At 43.0% G+C, this 19,615-nt stretch overlaps 1 long non-coding RNA gene across 1 annotated transcript; it reads right to left on the bottom strand.

Moving 5' to 3' along the window:
* Positions 1-8,375: 8,375 nt before the first annotated feature.
* Positions 8,376-9,301, bottom strand: LOC114910371 (uncharacterized). The gene is made up of 3 exons (XR_003797616.1): positions 9,262-9,301; positions 9,037-9,074; positions 8,376-8,388 (listed from the first exon to the last, which is right to left on the bottom strand). It is a non-coding gene; the product is annotated as an uncharacterized LOC114910371 (long non-coding RNA).
* Between the last annotated feature and the right edge of the window lie 10,314 nt (positions 9,302-19,615).

Genomic DNA, 19,615 nt, shown 5'->3' with positions numbered 1-19,615 from the left:
ACTATTAAATAAATAGGCTCCAGCTCGCCGCGACCCCGGTTGGGACAAGTGGTTTCAGACTGTGTGTGTGTGTGTGTGTGTGTGTGTGTGTGTGTGAATAAAATGAGACCCTATCGTGTGTGTTATTGTCTCAGACATGAATTCCAAACTTATGTTGATAAAAGAGCATAAATACAAACATTGTTTGAAACATTCTCATGACATTAAAAAGGTCTGAAAGTTCCCATGACCCTAAAAACTCAGTAATTTGCTTAAGGAAACCCCTTGATGCTTTAATCAGAGCCAGGTGGCAGTACAGGCTTTTGAAGACCTAAGGAAGACACCTTACTATAGCCCCTGTTTAAGACACCCACCCCCCCAGAGAATGAGTGGAAGACTGCCTTGAGCACTTCCCTGGGCCATCACGAGTATCTTGTTTTGCCTTTTGGTATGGCCAGTGCACCCCTCTGTATTTCAGGCATTTGTGAATGAGGTACTCAGGGATATGATAATAGGTATGTCTTGGTTATACATGGATATTCTGGTGTTTTCCCGGTCATATGCGGAATATGTTTCACATGTCAGAGATGTTTTGAAATGGTTATTGGACCATCAGCTCTGTGTTAAGAGTGAAAAGTGTAAATTTCACACGGACAAGGTAATCTTCTTGTGGTTTGTTTTGGGTCCACAGGGTGTGGCCATGGACCCCCAAGAAAGTTGAAACGGTGTCTTCCTGGCCACAACCAAAGTCTGTGAAGCAGCTGCAGAGATTATTGGGTGTTGCTAATTTATTATAGGAGTTTCATTTGGGGCTTTAGCAGCATTGCTACGCCCCTGACGGCCATGCCTAAGGAAACCCCTTGACACCTTAATCAGAACCAGGAAGCGGTACAGGCTTTTGAAGACCTAAGGAGAATACCTTACTAAGCCCCTGTTTAAGACACCCAGGCCCCACCTTATCCTTTGTCATGGAAGTAGATGCTTCAGAGGTGGGTGTGGCTGTGGTCTTGTCCCAGCGACAGGGCAATCCCCCAAAATGTTTCCTTGTCCATTTTTTCCACAAATTGTCACCTACAGAAATTAATTATGATGTGGGGAAGTCAGGAGTTGTTAGCAGTTAAATTGTCACTAGAGGAATGGAGGCATTGGTTTGAGGGTATCACTCACCCCTTCCTGGTGTTGACAGACCATTGGAAATTAGATAACCTACATTAGCCAACAAGGGTAAATTACAGGCAACCAGTTCATAAGTCATCCAGTTCCAAAAATAACAAGGCGAATGTCCTTTCTAGACCTTATCAAGTTTCCCCAAAACTACAGGTCAAGGACCCACAGTGGTTGTGATTCTCATTGAGAAACCTTGCTTTTTCTCATGCTCAGCATTGTTCTTTACTCCTTGTCAATCTCCTTTTGGATAATGACCTTTGCCTTTGGACCCCGACCACAACTATTGGGCTACGATCTTCGCCTGCAACCCCAACTCATTGGATCACTACCTTCGGACCACGACGACGCCACTTCGGGTGATGATCGCTGCGCTTGCGTTCTTACCAACATATCGGTGGAATCATGACATTCTGCTCTTGTTATCCATACATTTTAAGTCACTACAGACAATGGTGTCCTTGTAATAAACACACATTTACGGAACCGCTCGTCCCATACGGGGTCGCGGGGAACTGGAGCCTACCGGTAACACAGGGCGCAAGGCCGGAGGGGGAGGGGACACACCCAGGACGGACGCCAGTCCGCCGCAAGGCACCCCAAGCGGTGACTCGAACCCCAGACCCACTGGAGAGGAGGACCTGGTCCAACCCACTGCACCACCACGCCCCCGCTGGTAATAAATAATAAATAATAATAATGATAATAATGCAGTATCTAACAGAAGAAGAGAGAAAAATTAATAGTAAAAACAACCATCTCTTTGCCTCTTCAGTGCCAGTGAAACAGTAAATTTGATACCTTGTTCAGGGGCATTATAGTACAGGTGGGTTTTGAACTTGTACTGCAAAGTGGCAGTTCTAAGCATTACAATAAATTACCACTTACTGAAAAAAAGTTATTTCATTGACAGAAGAAACAAATAAATAGTCAAAACAGCATATGAGAGCAAAGCGCAATTCATTTTTATGCATGCGTTCACTTTGTGATGTTGTGGGTGCGTATTTTTTCAAGGTTTGCCAACACTAGTTCTGTAGGACAGGTTCCACCAGTCAAATTTCGTTTGTGCTTGATTTTTGTTACCGGTAAAAGTACAAGTTCGATGAATTCAAGTTTTAAAGACCATTTTAAATTTTTTATTTAAGTATTTACAGAAATGGGGGGTGCGATGGCGCAGTGGGTTGGACCGCAGTCCTGCTCTCCCGTGGTCTGGGGTTCGAGTCCCGCTTGGGGTGCCTTGCGACGGACTGGCGTCCCGTCCTGGGTGTGTCCCCTCCCCTCTGGCCTTACGCCCTGTGTTACCGGGTAGGCTCCGGTTCCCCGTGACCCCGTATGGGACAAGCGGTATCTGAAATGTGTGTGTGTGTGTGTGTGTATTTACAGAAATGTATGTATATAATTGTATGTATATGTAATTTTCTTTCCAACTGCGAAGAAAAAACTGCCAACATGTCATCACAAACACAGTAGACAGACTTGGTGGACTCAGGTGCAGGTGTACTTTTATTTTTTTACAGGACAGCCAAGAGAGTGGTCAGGACAGGCAAGGGTCAGGCGATTTGAGTTCATCGGTCACAGAGTTAAGCCCAAAGATCAAAGCCAGAAATGTTGGGAAGGACAGGGAGCCAGGGAGTCGTTACTGGGGATATAGGAAGGAGGATTACAGAGAGGAACAGAAGCAAGAAGTACAAGGCGCAAAACTCTCATTGTGGTTTCTCAAAGTAAGGCTCTCCATTCGACTCTGGTCGAGTTGCCTCCTTTATATTTACGTGCCCTAATAGCCTGCAGGTGCGGAAGTGGGTCATACAGCTGCAGGTGTGACACAGGTTGGTCCTGTGCATCTTCCCCAGGTGACACACTGTTGAACTGATAACCTCAATTGAAATAATTAATATTTGTAATGAACAATACCTTGCTTTTACAGGGGTTCTTGGATTAGCATCTGAGTGCGCCACTGTAAGCATGACATGTGGAGTGTAGTTGTATGTGTTTGTGGACAAAACAAAGGCAGAGTGTGGATGAGCAAAAAGGCTCTCAGATCTTCAGGATCATCCTGAATCACCAGCAGCAGGTGACACACACTGACAGGTCACCTGCAGAAAGCACACATAGAAGTGGTCATTAAGTACAGACTTTATGGTACACCCACATGTTTTTCACAAAATACGTAGAGCTTTACACTAATGACCACCGAAATTAGCAAAACACAGAATCTGCATGAAAACCTCAAAAGGAATGCAGTGGTTAATGGCACATTTCTCACTTGACTGTACTGTATGTGTTTGTGGACAAAACAAAGGCAGAGTGTGGATGAGCAAAAAGGCTCTTAGATCTCCATTGCATTCATGATACACCTTTACCCTAATATACAAATAAAAGTTCTTGTAAATCAGAACAGGCATTACGATTACTTTTAAGTGGGAAAACTGTAATGGAGACCTTGCTAAATTCCAAAAATATTACAATAATATAAAATGTCAAGCTTGGTATCGTACACAACCTGTTATGAAAATCGTCATTTAATAGTACAAGTACCAAACAAGTGTTTTTTAAGATTATTTCCTAAAGCATCATCTGGAAGAAAATGAAGAGAGTCAAGTGAAACATTAACACAAACCGGATATGTAAGACCCCTTCCTAGATCAGGGTCTTGGTGTGGGGAAGGGTTTGCGTAACTTAGGGATCTCCAGAGTTATGTTGTCGGGAGCAGTATGCTCCTGGTAGGGTCTCCCAAGGCGAACAGGTCTGGAGTGAAGATCCAGACTAACACAATCCAAAAACCTCCGTTGAAAAAAGTAAACGGGAGAACTTTTACCCTGCCCTGAATAGGGTCACCGGACCCTACCCTGAGCCAGGCCTGGGATTGGTGTTCTTAGGCAAGTGCCTCGTGGCCGGGCAGCCCATGTAACCTGGCCGGGCTCAGTCCAAAAAGGCAACGTGGGGCCCATATAGGCCCACCACACGAAAGGTCAAGCATGGGGGTTGGGTGTGATGTATATCAAGCAGAAGAAAAGGGCAGGGTGGCGTGTGGCACTGCGGCTCCTCACAACAGAAACTGGCACTTGGCACGTGGAACGTAACCTCACTGCGGAGAAGAAGCCGGAATCGGTGCGGGAGGTTGAGAGATACCAACAAGATATAGCTGGGGTCACCTTCACTCACAGTTTTGGCTCTGGAACCAAACTCCTCGATAGGGGGTGGTCTCACTCCTACTCAGGAGTTGCACAGTGTGTGAGGCGCTGGGTGGGTGTGGGGATATTCACAAGCCCCCGCCTGGCTGCCATACAGTTGGAGTTTATTCTGGTGGATCAGAGGGTCACCTCAATGCAACTTAGGGTCGCAGAGAGGAAAAGTTTGACTGTTGTGTGTGCTATGCACCAAACAGCAGTTCAGAGAATTTGACCTTCTTGGAGAGGGTGGGTGGGGTTCTGGACAGGGCCCCACCTACAGACTCCATAGTCCTGCTGGGGGACTTCAACACTCACGTTGGCAATGACTGGAAATGTGGCGGGGGGTGATTGGGAAAAAACGGCTTGCCCAGTCTGAACCCCAAATGGTGAAATGTTATTGGACTTCTGTGCTAGTCATGGCTTGTCCATAACAAACACCATCTTTGAACACAAGGATGCTCACGAGTGTAATGCTACAAGAGCTCCTTGGGCCAAAGGTCAATGATCGACTTTGTAGTCATTTCATCTGACTGAGGCACATGTTCTGGACACATCGGGTGAAGAGAGGGTGCTGAGCTGTCAACCGATCACCATCTGGTGGTGAGTTGGATCAGATGGCGGGGAAAAACTGATGGACAGGCATTTAGTGAGGGTGTGCTGGGAACGACTGTCAAAGGCCCTTGAATGATTTTAACTTGCACCTCTGGGAGAGCTTGTCCCATGTCCCAGAGAAGGTAGGGGACAATGGAGTCTGAATGGATGTATTCAGGGTGGTATGGCCATAAGCGACTCTGTTCAAAACCTCCATTGTGGAAGCAGCCAGGCACAGCTGTGCCAAAAGCTTGTTGGTGCCAGCCAGGGTAGCAACCTGAGAACCCGCTGGTGGACACGAGGGGTGAGGGAAGCCATCAAGCTGAGAAAGGAAGCCTTTAGGGCCTGGTTGGCTCTGGGGACTCCTGACTCAGCAGACAGGTACCGGCAGGCGAAAAAGGCAGCAGCAGCAAGCAGCAGTTGCAGAAGCAAAATCCAGGCACGGGAGGAGTTTGGAGAGGGTATGGAAAATATCAGTTGGCTTCAAAGAGGTTCTGGAGAACCATCCGGCAGCTCAGGAGGGGCATGGAGGAACTTCGCTGAGGCTGTGCTCAGCAAGAATGGAGAAACTGACCTCGGATGACAACATTCGGGAGGTGGAAGGAGCACTTTGAGGAACTTCTAAATCCGAGAGATATGCCTCCCTTACAGTAGTCAGGGCCAGAGGCTTCCAGGCTGTCAGAGTCCATTTCCCTGGTGGAAGTCACTGAGGTAGCTGGTAATCTCCATGGTGGCAAAGCACCGGGGGTGGATGAGATTTGCCCGAAACTGCTTAAGGCTCTGGATGTTGTAGGGCTGTCATGGCTGATACGCCTCTGCAATGTTGCATGGACCTCGGGGACAGTGCCTTTGGATCAGTAAACTCAGTGGTGGTCCCTATCTTTAAGAAAGGGGACTAGAGAGTGTGTGCCAACTATCGGGGTATCACACTTCTCAGTCACCCTTGGAAAAGTCTGTGCCAGGTGCTGGAAAGGAGGCTCTGGCCAATAGTTGAACCTCAGATTGAAGAGGAACAATATAGATTCTGTCCTGGCAGTGGAACAGTGGACCCAGCTTTTACCTTCTCATAGATAATTGAAGGGACATGGGACATTCACTAATCCAGTCTACCTGTGTTTTGTGGACTTGAAGAAAGCCTATGACTGTGTTCCCGGGGAAATTCTGTGGGAGGTGCTTAGGGAGTATGGGGTACCGGGGCTACTACTGCAGGCCATTCAGTCTCTGTACACACGGAGCGAAAGCTGTGTCCGCATACTCGGCATTAAGTCAAGCCCATTCAGTGTGGGTGTTGGACTTCGCCAAGGTTGTGCCTTGTCTCCACTCCTGTTTGTGGTTTTCATGGACAGGATATCAAGGCGCAGTCGAGGTCAGGAGAGCATTCTGTGTGGGAGTCAGAAGGTGACCGTCTCTGCTTTTGCCAATGATGTTGTCCTTTTTGCACCGTCACATGGTTGCCTCCAACACGCACTGGAATAGTTTGCAGCCGAACGTGAAGTGGTTGGGATGAAGATCAGCACCTCAAAGTCTGAATCCATGGTTCTCTCACGGAAAAGGATGGCATGCCCTCTCCAGGTAAGGGGAGAGAATTTGCCCCAGGTGGAGAGGTTTAAGTATCTTGGGGTTTTGTTCACAAGTGAGAGGAGAAGGGAACGTGAGATCGGCCGCAGACTGGGAGCAGCGGCAGCAGTAATCCGATCGCTGTATCCGGACTGTAGTGGTGAAGGGAGAACTGAGCCATAAGGCGAAGCTCTCCATTTACCGGTCGATCTACGTCCCTACCCTCACCTATGGTCATGAACTTTGTGGGATACAAGCAGCTGAAATGAGTTTTCTCCACAGGGTGTTGGGACTCACTCTCCGTGATAGGGTGAGGAGTTCGGACATCCGGGAGGAACTCAGAGTAGAGCCGCTACTCCTCCATATTGAGAGGAGCCAGCTGAAGTGGTTTGGGCATCTGATAAGGGCACCCCCTGGGCGCCTCCCTTTGGAGGCATACCAGGCACGGCCAACTGGGACAAGGTCCCAAGGTCGGCCCAGGACCCACTGGAGGGCTTATATCTCACAGTTGGCCTGGGAATGGTTGAGGATCCACCAGGTTGTGCTGGAGGAAGTTGCGGGGGACAGGGGCAGCTGGGCCTCTCTGCTCTCCCTGTTGCCACCGGGACCCTACTAGGACAAGCGGAAAAAAAAATGGATGGATGGTTGGACAGATATGTGATACGTGACTGACTCTTTTCCAGAAAGACAAATAAAATAAACACAAGGGTAAACCTCCAGTTTGAGGTAAGATTACATGCAGTTGTTTGGATACCTGAGATAAGGAGAGGAGAAAAAAAGTTTGTCTGGTGTCTGTAATGTCAGTCGTATTCTCCCAGTTTATAAAAACATGGTCTGTTTGGTAGCTCTGACATTGATGGCACTCTTTCTCTATTTCCTCATGCCGTGAAAGAGCAGAAATGAGGAGATCATGTTTTTTCCATTAAGGTGTTTTTTATGAGGTGAGAACTTAGTAAATGAAATTCATAACATTCCACACTCTTGTCAACTAGGAACTCTTATAAACTCGCATCTCATTATACAGGGTGTACATGTATTAGGAAAAAAACAAGGACAGCTGGTAGTGTAGTGGTTAGAGCTGCTGCCTTTGGCTCTAAAGGTTGCAAGTTTGATCCCATTTCTGGCTGTAGTATCTTTGAGCAAGGTACATCTCCTGAAAGTCCTGAAGGAAGACTACCCAGCTGTATAAATGGGTAAATAATTGTTAGCTTAACATTGCAAAGAACTTTAGAGAAAAGTCTCAGACAAATGAGAAAGAATTGTCAAACTTGTGCAGTTTTTAGTGCTGAACTTTGTTCTGCCTCTGTTGTGGAGCTGCTGAACACTTTGTGCAAGATCTCAGTGATAGCGAACAATATGAGGCGACTTACTGGAGAACACGGGCAAATCATTGAGAAGGAAATGGCTACTAAACAGCTGTACTATATTTATAGATGCTATTTGAAAAAGAGTTTGTAAACAGCCATTGAGTGGAGACTCTGACTCATCTGTGGTTAAGCTGAGTGTAACCGTCCATCTACCCAAAGACACTGGAGGTAACAGCTATTCTGGTATTTACAGCACAGGTTACACTGCAGCAAATGTGTTGTTGCATCTAATGCATGACCTTGATGTTCAAATCTCTTTGACAAGCTCTGCTGGAAATGTAAGCATGTGATACACTCACCTGTTAGTGGTGAAACACCAAAGAGCTGTAGGTCACTGCATCATCAGGCTCTTTATAGAATTGTTCTTTGATTTCCTATGAAAAAGGAATTTAACCACCAAAAAAAAGATTGTTGTTTCAATTATATATTCAGCAATATATATGCAGTGCTTGTCTGTAAAGTAATAATTTAACTGAACTTACTTTGTTTCGTGATCCATGACATTTGATGACCACAGTGCTGTATGTGACATCTGTGGCACAGTTAGGGTCTATATGTATCTGTGAGAGAAGAGATACAGTGAGTTTCACACAGCAATACACCTTCACATACTGTATGTCGGGCTCCCTTTTAGCAATCTCTAGTATGCAACACGGGGCACGGTGGGGCAGTGGGTTTGGCATGTGGTTGTTCTCTGGTGCTTCTGAGGTTTGAGCCCCACTTGATGTTCCTTGTGACGAGCTGGCATCCATCTAGGGTATGTACTCTCCCCCTCCAGCCTTGCACCCTGTGTTGCGGGGTTGAGCAACCGGGAGCTCAACCCCGCTTGGGACAAGTGGTTTCAGTCAATGTGCGTGTACTGTGCTTCAGAGATTAATTTCAAACACATTTGCATTAACTAATTTAGCTCATCCTTTTCTCCAAAACAACCTGCAATGTTAATCTACCTACAGTTATTTACCCATTTATACAGCTGGGGAGTTTTACTTGAGCAATTTAGGGTAAGTACGTTGCTCAAGGATACTACAGTCAGGGGTGAGATTCAAACCTGCAACATTTAGGAACAATAGTTAACAAAAGAAAAATAACCTAAAGTAATGTCATTACTGAAAACCTGTAATGAAGGTCCAGGAGATCTATTGTATTAATTATTTTCGACAATTATATTAGCTAAGACTGAGAGATCAGCTAAATTATGGACAACTTACTCTATTGGTTGTTTCTCTTCTCGCTGATTTGTTATTCTCTGAAAAAGTGTGAAAAGAAAGTTGTCTGCTTTAAAAACATGTCTGTCAGCAGATGTTAAGTGTTCACACTAATCACAGTACATTTATCATCTCTATCATATTTCTTATTGGAAAGGGAAATAACTTCTGCTATCATTTGTCAAAATTCTAGGACATTGTTTGATTTCGGCAGAAAAAGAAACTTACTACGTTTTTGACACAACTTCCTGGTTACTATGACAACCACCCCCAGAACCAGCAGAAGTCCCACATGATGACAGGAGTGTAAGCAGCATAGAACGACTGTACAGCAAAAGGTGCAATGTTTCAGTTAAGCATCTTCACAAGCTGATGGGGTCCTCTAACACATTTCACTGCTTTTTTACAACCACACATTACAGCACAAGTAAAACATGGGAAACTAAAACATCAAACTTTCAAGCGAAAACTAAAAAATTTCCGATTTCCAAAAAAAAAATTAAATCTGCCAACATCCTTATGTCTAGGCAAGATATTTAATGAACTTGAATTAAGTTTGTCCCCATTAACAAAGAAAGGGGAATGATTTATTCTGACTGTCCATAGTCATCTTCTCTCCAGCATTTACAGTTAAACTGCTGCTGGAGTTGAGAAAGAGTAATGAATAATGTAATGTGAATAAAGTAAAATGAATAATGAAGAGAAATACCTATAAAGTACCTTTTTGTTTTCCTTCTGTAATCCTCACTTTCACTGAATTGGAGACAAACATAGCTGAAGCTGAAGGTGTATCTGTGGTCACTGCAGTCGATGGTTGTTTCTCAGTTAAACTCGTTGGGTTATTGGTGCTGCAGTTGCTGCAATGAGTCAGAAATCAACCCTGATTGAGTGAAGAAAATCAGTCTTGCTATATTTTAAAGTGAAGATTCAAAATCTATCTGACAAAATCTGTTTCTTGAAATGTAGGACAGGTATTAATTTCACACCATCAAAATATTTCATTATTATGTTAAACACATATGATGGTTCTCAGTTTCATATCACTTTGAACTGTTTTTTCTTTTTATTTCTGTTCAGTTTTTCACTTACTCTGTCTTTTCTGAGTTACACTGATATGAACAGGAAACAGTCGGTCTCCAACAGAGCACCAGTACCAGCCTCTATCCTTCTGCTCCAGGTCCCTCACTGTCACACTGAAGACCCCAAGTGCAGAGTCCACCTTTAGGTCACTCTCTGTCGGGATTTTCCTCTGGTCCAGGATCTTACACAAAAACTGTTCTTTTCTGACCTGCACCACTTCTTCTCCCTGTCTCTGTAACTGTGGCTGTAAAAACAGTGTACAGTGACACTGTCCCCCAATTGCGCCTCCACCATGTTGTCCTTCACTGACATATCTGGAGTGTCTGGAAACAGAGACAGAACGGATGAGGAAAAGTGATGAGCGTATTAACCCAAATAAAACCAGTCCTTACAGAGGCTCTGTTTTCCTTTAACCTCAGTCTGTACATTTTTCCTGTGAGTTATTTAGTCAGATTCATGTGCAAATTCTTCCCATAGCTCAGTTTATCTTTCAGGTCTGAACTTTGTGTCTGTGACCCTCATTATAAGGCTCTTATGCATAAAGGTTTTTGGTTCTCATCTCACTCTCTGTTATTCACAACTGCTGAACTTCTCTCAGCATTCTCAACATTCAAGAAGGTTCTCAGAACATGTCTCTTTCAGACTCACTTCTCCTCTGATTTACTATGTGGTCAATCAGTGTGTACTGTGGTATCTGTTTAATAATTAAAATTAAAAACAAAATAATTTCTAGCTCCTCATGTGATGTGCACTGGTTTATATTGTGGAATGTGACAAATTGACTGTACTCAAGAATCGTGTGTTTGCATCTAAATCTCTCCTTCTGTTGACGTAATGCACTTTTTGTATTGCTCTCTGAGATGCAAGTGGATTTGGAGAAAACTGGTCTGGTAAATGAATAAATGTAAACGTAAATGCAATGATCAGAGATTATAAGACCTTCTCCAAAGATGGACTGCTGTATGAGGACTGCTGTGTAGAATGTTGTGTCACCGAATGTACTGTCAATATCCACTGAAACGTAGTAATTATTGCAAATATTATACTAAAGGCTTCTTACCAGTGACTGTAATGTAATAGGGATCATCCAATTCATTCCAACCCCCGTACTTTCCAAGACACCAGTATGTACCAGAATCGCTCTCCTGCACATTGTTCATGGTCACTGTGAACACACCCTGGGTGGGATCATCGATGATGGACACCCTGTGTACCTGTGGAGAGTCAGTGCTGGCCATAATAGTGCAGGAAAAGATTTCTAAACCGCTGCACCACTGTTTAACATAATTCTTGTACCAAGGATGATAGAAACATGGGATGGTGACAAATTCTCCTTTCTGAAGAGTTAACCATCTCCCTGTGTTTTGCGGTACATTTCCAGCACCTGCAAAGACAGCAGTGTCTGAGTGACATAGAGAAGTACACTTTATGGTTAAGGTAGAGCATGGGTAAGGGTGGCACAGCAGTCTGTGGGTCTGAAGGGTGCTGGTTCAAACCCCATCTTCTTCAAGGTACTTATGATTACATGCTTTGGTGATACTATCCAAATGTATAAATAAGAGGGGAAAAACTATAAATAGCTACAACAGTGTGAGTCACTTCAAAAAAAAAAGCATCACGTAAGTGAGAAAATAAAAGCTGTCCTAAGACTTGTGAAATTCTCTTCTCTCATAGAAGTTGAACTCATTAAGGTGCTGCTGAATGTTAATTCTGGGGGTGTAGTGGGTTGGACCAAGTACTGTTTTCAGAGGGGTCTGGGGTTGAGTCCCGCTTGGGGTGCCTTGCGACAGACTGGCGTCCCGTCCTGGGTGTGTCCCCTCCAGCCCTTCGCCCTGTGTTACCGGGTTAGGCTCCGGCTCCCCGTGACCCCGTATGAGACAAGTGGTTTCAGATGATGTGTGTGATGTGTCTGAATGTTAATTCTCATCATTAACTGTCAGTTACATTTATCTGACACTTTTCTCCATGCAACCTTTGGATCCAAAGGCAGCTGCTCTAACCACTACTGCACCAGTTGCCTCAGTTACCGTTAAAACCAGCTTCTTAAGCGAAGAAATTATTGTACAGGCAGCTGCTAAGTGTCTTTTTGTTACTCTTACCACTGTTGTGTTTATCATGTGATCTGTTTGTGTTCTGTGGCTTTCTCACTCTGCTATTAAATGCTCTGTTGTTCTGCTTAAAATGTATAAACAGTTGTCCGTGGACAAAATGACACTTTTACATTGGAACATTAATGTGAATCAGGAACATTAACTGTGAATTTATTTCAAACACATATCGCAGATTAAAAATGCATACGTTGTAACAAAACATTCCTTAAATTTTTACAGGAACTTTTGCTGCAATGTGACTGTAAAAGTAATTTTTCTAATGTCTGTGAGCTCACAAATTCATGAATTAAAATTAGAATCTACATTTGTATTCTTTATATTTTGAGCTTGTTAATCCTTGTTAATAATTTTTAAGCAAATTCATAATCAATTGTAATTCTTAGCAGTTCTTTTTTTCTCCAGGTCCAGTGTTTCTCTGGCTTTTTTTAATTTTACAAGCATAATAACGAACAAAAATATTTGGTAATTTATCTTTAACGGCTAATACATTCAATCCTGAAGTTTTCTTAGTCATGAATCATACATTTCTTTCAATATAAAATAAACACATAAGAATACAAAACTGAAATTTTGGAAATTATATTTTTATGCAAACAATAAATTCTTTTGCACCTTTTAGTCATATATAGGAAAACTGAAGCATGGATAAAAGTGTACGCAGAAAAACATGTCAAGATACAGATTAAGTTTAACTGCGTAATAATTTACCAAAGTAAATAGTACATACTCAGTGTCGAATGTTTGTTTTAAATGACAGAGCACTTTTTGTCTTATTTTACTTGTGAATTTTAAATAGAATTTATTAATTGCATTCCATATAAAGGAAATGTATATGAGACGATGCAACTAACAAGCAGTATATAATAAAACTTTTTAATCTCCTGCTTTTTCACATGTGCATAATTTGCAGGCAGGAGAATAATATATGAGGAGTGATACAAATCTTACCTGGTGGTAAAACAAGACAGAAGAGGACAAAAAGAACTGTGCTCATGTTGTGGACTCAAAGTACAGTTTTCGTCCAAGTGAATGACACACGGTGACCAGAGACACCAGCTTTCTGGAGACCAGAAAACACTTCCTGCTTATTTGTGATATTACTGTTGTTCAGTTTTTAGCTCACGTTTCCTGTTCCTATTCTTTATTGTTGCTCTTTTCAAAAGTTGTGGTCAGTTATTTATCTGCAAATAAAATGGTGAATATATTTATGACATCTGTAATACGTGTTTAATATCATATGTATCATGTTTAGAAAGAATGAGATGGGAGCATGGGTGGCTTTACAGTTCTGGTGAATTCTTGCACTGTGAATACAGAATAATAATTGCTCTGGTGTCACTGCTGTGTCAGAGTCTGGTCACTGCTTTCTGCGGGAACCAGCTCGTCCAGCGTAGTGACACACCATGTGTTTCACTAAAAACTGTTTCTGAAAAACAATCATTGCAATAATGACACAGGTTACAGATCCAGTTGTTCATGTATCTGACACTTTTCTTTAAGTGATTTACAATTACTTACCCATTTCTACAGCTGGGTAGTTTTTACTGAAGTAGTTCAGGGTAAGTGCATTGCTCAAAGGTACTGCAGGCAGAGGTGAGAATCAAGCCTGGAACCATTTGGCCCAAAGACAGTGGCTGTAACCACTACTCAACCAGCTGTCCCTGTGTTTAAAGTGAAACAGGTGCAACACTACAAAGTGTGGACTGACAACAAGTGACAAAGCTCAGTGAAGACTGTTCTTCAGCTCTCCACCTTTACAGCAGGGACTCACTGTGAGCCCAGAACAGGTGTGGCCGTCCAGCTCTGAGAACAGAGCACCCCCTACAGGCTCGAGGAAGGAGTGGCACCAAGGGTGTGACCCTCATCTTCCTGTGCAGAGGCTCTTCGAGCATCAAGCTCCTAGCTACCAGATTTGGCTAAAAAATGTTAATTTTTATAAACTGTAACTCACACACACATACACACACTTTCTGAACCGCTTGTCCCATTCGGGGTCGCAGGGAGCCAGAGCCTAACCTGGCAAAACAGGGCATAAGGCTGGAGGGGGAGGGGACACACCCAGGACAGGACACCAGTTCGTCCAAAGGCACGTCAAGCGGGACTCTTACCTCAGACCCACCGGAGAGCAGGACCCGGTCCAACCCACTGCGCCACCGTGCCCCCCAACTGTAACTCATTATTACAAAATTTTATTAAATGAAGTACAGGGTGTGGGCTAAGCAACAGAAATTCCTAACAATGTGTTAATTTCAAAAATCGAATGAGCCTTCATAACGACTTGAAATTTGCCCCATTAAGTGCATATAACTGTACTGATTAGTTGTGATTGTATACCTCTTTAAAAAATCTTTAATACAAACATTCTATGAATAATGTTGATCAAAAGAGCCCATTGGATTGAAAAAAAAACTCAGTAGTAACAATTTCTTTTGACCAAATAGCATTTTTCTATTTTAACTCAGTTTTTTTTTTTACCCCAGTTGTAGCACAAAATCAGAATTCAGTGCCTTTTACCTATAAAGTTTTTGCAGGTATTTTCTGAGTGACATAAATACACACACACACACTTTCAGAACCACTTGTCCTTTACGAGGTCATGGGGAACCGGAGCCTACCCGGCAACACAGGGCATAAGGCCAGAGGGGGAAGGGGACACACCCAGGAGGGGATGCCAGTCCACCGCAAGGCACCCCAAGCGGGACTTGAACCCCAGACCCACCGGAGAGCAGAACTGCAGTCCAACCCACTGCGCCACCGCACCCCGCACCCCGCTGACATAAATATATACGTTGAAAATAAGTGTCAGTGAAGAATTTGGGTGGAGGGGTGCAGTGGATCACATACTTCTGTGACAGAAATCATTTGTATTTTTCTGCTTTCCATATTGCCATCTTTTTTAATGAAACACTTGGTCAACGTTTGGGGTGAACATCAGAAAACCTGATCATCTTTGATCTGACAACCAACCAGCTATGACTGTCATGCGATCCTTTTCAACTGCACCACCTGCTGTCAGGTTAAAGAAAAAACACCACTAAAAATCTGGTTTCATGCTTTAATAACCAAGGCCAACGGAAAGACAACCCGGTTTTGCTTAACTTCCACAATGAGTTGACACCAAGAATTATTTCTTTGACCTCGGTTCTTCTCCAGTACATTTTCTGTCCTTTGTGAGCTGCTCTGGTCCACACTCCTCCAGTGGGAAAGGGGACTGATATGCACAGGGCTCCAGCTCTAGCCAAAATGTCTGTACCCACAAGCGTAAACATGGTTCATATACCTGAAAGTCTTCCATTGAGCCCCATCATGTATAAAGATCACATGTGTACACAAGGTGAGGGCAGTAGAAGTGAAAGAGTAAAACTGCAGAAAGACCCTGCTTTCTCTGCACCAGGTCTGTGCTGATTTTCACATTTAAAGATTTGTCTTATGTGTGCTTTCTTTTGTCCAGAAATACATCAGGATTAGTGTTACTTTGTCAGATAATGTTGAAAACTTTCTTACCCCAAATTGCTGCTGTGAAGATATCCATTTAAGTGTTTTGTCTTAATAAATAAATTAATAATAATATGCCTGTTTTCTACAGTCCTGCTCTCCGGTGGGTCTGGGGTTCGAGTCCTGCTTGGGGTGCCTTGTGATGGACTGGTGTCCCGTCCTGGGTGTGTCCCTCCCCCTCTGGCCTTATGCCCTGTGTTGCCGGGTAGGCTCTGGTTCCCCGTGACCCCGTATGGACAAGAGGTTCGGAAGATGTGTGTGTGTGTGCCTGTTTTCTCTGTCACAGATCCTATAATGCCTGAACACAGGTTTTTCTTTGAAAAAATTCTCATATCTCCATTTGTTCTTCTGTTTTCATCTTATGGTCATTATTTACAATACTTTTTTGGAAACAGTATAGTCCAGTGAGAACATTCAAAAATATTTTTCTGAAGCTAAAATAAGTTGGTATAAACTGATCATTTGTAAAATTTAAAGCACATTAGCCATACAGTATAGTACAGTATGTTTTCTTAGTAATCATCGAATAATGAAATCCCAAAAACTGTATTTGTTTTAGGGGGTGCGGTGGCTCAGTGGGTTGGACCGGGTCCTGCTCTCCGGTGGGTCTGGGGCTCGAGTCCCGCTCAGGGTGCCTTGCGGCGGACTGGCGTCCTGTCCTGGGTGTGTTCCCTCCCCCTCCGGCCCTGTGCCCTGTGTTGCCGTGTAGGCTCCAGCTCCCTGCGACCCCGTATGGAACAAGCGGTTCAGAAAGTGTGTGTGTGTGTGTGTGTGTGTGTGTGTATTTGTTTTTACAAGACAAAAACACATTTACTGTCTTATTAGCAACATACTATATTTATATATTTACTATCTTTTCACTGTGACATATATTTTATGAGAAAGTGACTTCTTACCTCAGGTTGTTAGACACATTATTTCAGTCATTTAAGTCACTCTTGAATCAAGACTTATTTAGTCATTACAAGCTGCTCCGATTTAAAGTACACTCTGTGGAAGTTGTGTGTGTTATGACCTGTGCAGGATGGGGTATGAATAGTGATGGGCCACAGAGAGGAAGGAAAGAGTAAGACTAACAGAATAAGAGTAATGACAGATTAAGGAAATTTCATGGTTTCTCTTATTTTCTTAACACTTTTCTCCAAATTATCATGCAAGGTTAGGTTAATGTTGCTACATGCATATTAACTGGTACGTTCTGCAAAATCTTCTGTAAAATATAATAAATACTTTGTTTACGAAGTTGTACTCATATGGTGTGCCTGCAAAAGTATTCAAACCCCTTGAAAGTTATCAGCATTGCCTGGATGACATTTTATACTTACGCAGAATTTTCAAGTCAGTATTTTTTTTGTGAACTCATTGGGTCTAACATTAAATTTTTCGAGCCAAAATATATTGTTTGTTTACAGATATTTAAAGAGAAAGAAAAGAAAAAGAAAAGATATTTAAAGAAATTGAAAAAATAAAATATGACGCTTGCAGAAGTATTCAAACCCACACATTTTAATGTAGAGTAGAGCCTCCTTTTGCTGCAATAATAGCTTTAAGTCTTTTGAATTAACTATGTACCAGCTTTGTGGACTGTTACGAAGTTATTTTTACCTCTTCATCCTTGGCATGAATGAAAGAATGAATGTGAATGAATTCAACTATAATCAGTCTGTAAGACTGCAGAGTGATCTTCTGGATCATCTTGTTTCACCTGCAGCAGGGGATGGTCATACCTACAGGTCACCTACAGGACACATACACTTAAAATAGAGTATTAGTCCAGAATAGTTTCTTATAATTATAATTAATAGTTTTTCAGAATAGTCTGTCAAATTTCTTGCAGTTTGTAACAACCATCGAGTGGAGATTGTGACTCATCTGTGGTTAAACTGAGTGCAACCGCAAAGACACTGGAGGTAATGGGTATTCTGGAATTTACAGCACAGGTTACACTGCAGCAGATGAATTGTTGCCTCTAATGCATGACCTTGATGTACAAAACTTGTTGACAAGCACTATTGGATTTGTAAATATAAGGTTTTGAAACCTTCAGCTGTGATACACTCACCTGTTAGTGGCAAAACACGAAAGAGCTGTAAATCACTGCGACACCAGGCTCTTGATAGAATTTTTCTTTAATTTGCTATGGAAATTTAACCCCCCAAAAAGATTGTTGTTTCAATTATACATTCACCAATATATATGTCTGTGCGTGTCTGCGGGGGAATGTGGTGGTGCAGCGGGTTGGACCAAGTCCTGTTCTCCAGTGGGTCTAGGGTTCAAGTCTCACTTGGGGTGCCTTGCAACGGACTGCTGTCCAATCCTGGGTGTGTCCCCTCCCCCTCCAGCCTTGTGCCATGTATTGCCGGGTGAGGCTCTGGCTCCCCGTGACCCTGCATGGGACAAGCAGTTCAGATGATTTGTGTGTGCTTGTCTGTAAAGCGTTAATAAAACTGAACTTACTTTGTTTCATGAGCCACAGTGTTGTATGTGACCTCTGTGGCACAGTCAGGGTATAAATGTATTTGTAAGAGAAGAGACACAGTGAGTGTCACACAAAAATATACCTTCACATATTGTATGTTGGGTTCCCTTGTAGCAATCTCTACTGTGCTTCAGAGATCAATTTCAAACACCTTTGCATTAATTCATTTAGCTCATGCTTTTCTCCAAAGAAACCTGCAATGTTAATCTACCTACAGTTATTTACCCATTCATACAGCTGGGAAATTTTACTTGAACAATTTAGGGTAAGTATGTTGCTCAAAGATACTACAGTGAGAGGTGCGATTCAAACCTCCAACCATTGGCAACAAAGGCTACAGCTCTAAACACAGCACTACAAGGTGTTCCTGTGTCCCTTGAAAGCACATGGAAGATATCCTGTTTACAGACTCAGTATTATATCTACTGTTTCCCTTTGGTTTATTTGTTTACTTGACATGCTCCTTCTTTGGGGCAGCATGTTACAGACTCAGAAATTCTGTTTGCAGTTCTTAATCTATTCTTTCTCCTGCCCTAATCTCATACAAACCTACAGCCTTCCATGAAAAGAATATAATTCTGAATATCCTTCTGTGCCATATTTTGCATGTGCACTTAGTCCATTTTAGGAAGAGATGTTCTTCCTTGCACAATACATCTACCATCACTCTTGTACTCTATGTCACTTGACAGGACTACTATGTAACTAATTAGCATTATTCAAAGTTTATTTAAACATAGAAACACAAACAGAGGATATTTCTAGATATTAAGAAAAATTGTAAATATTTAACAAAACAAAAGTAACATAAAGTAATACCATTATTGAAAACCTGTAAATGAAGGAGCAGGAGATCTATTGTATTCATTATCTTCTACAATTAAATTAGCTAAGACTGAGAGATCAAGTAAATCATTGACAACTTACTGTGTTGGTTGTTTCTCTGCTGGCTGATTTGTTTTTCTCTGAACAAGTGTGAAAAGAAGTATGTCTGTGACAGTACTCACCCCTCCAGGAGCAGCTCTAGATGCTCTGCGGTGACCCAGGGGGCAGCCTCGGGGTCTAAGTGCGGGACGGGCTGGGTGTTCCTTGTGGAATGCAGAGATAAGGTCAGGTTGTAATACATCCCGAGTGGCCACCCAACACTGTTCCTCTGGCCCGTAGCCCTCCCAGCTCAGGCGAGATCTTGGAGGAACTCCTACTGAACAGGGGCGATGAAACAGGTTCAGGGCAGGATGAAGTCTGGGTTCTTTTCAGCTGGCTCTCTCTTGTACATGCGAGATAGGGCGTCCGCCTTGGTGTTCTTACGGCCGGGTCTGTAGGTGATGGTGAAATTGAAACCGCTTGAAATGGACTTGTCTGGGGTTTAGACACCGAGCTGTCTGTAGTACTCCAGATTTTTGTGATCGGTGAGCAC

Source organism: Scleropages formosus, chromosome 1, assembly GCF_900964775.1.
Source record: "Scleropages formosus chromosome 1, fSclFor1.1, whole genome shotgun sequence".
NCBI classification, from domain to species: domain Eukaryota; kingdom Metazoa; phylum Chordata; class Actinopteri; order Osteoglossiformes; family Osteoglossidae; genus Scleropages; species Scleropages formosus.
This window is presented reverse-complemented; position numbering and strand designations above follow the sequence as displayed.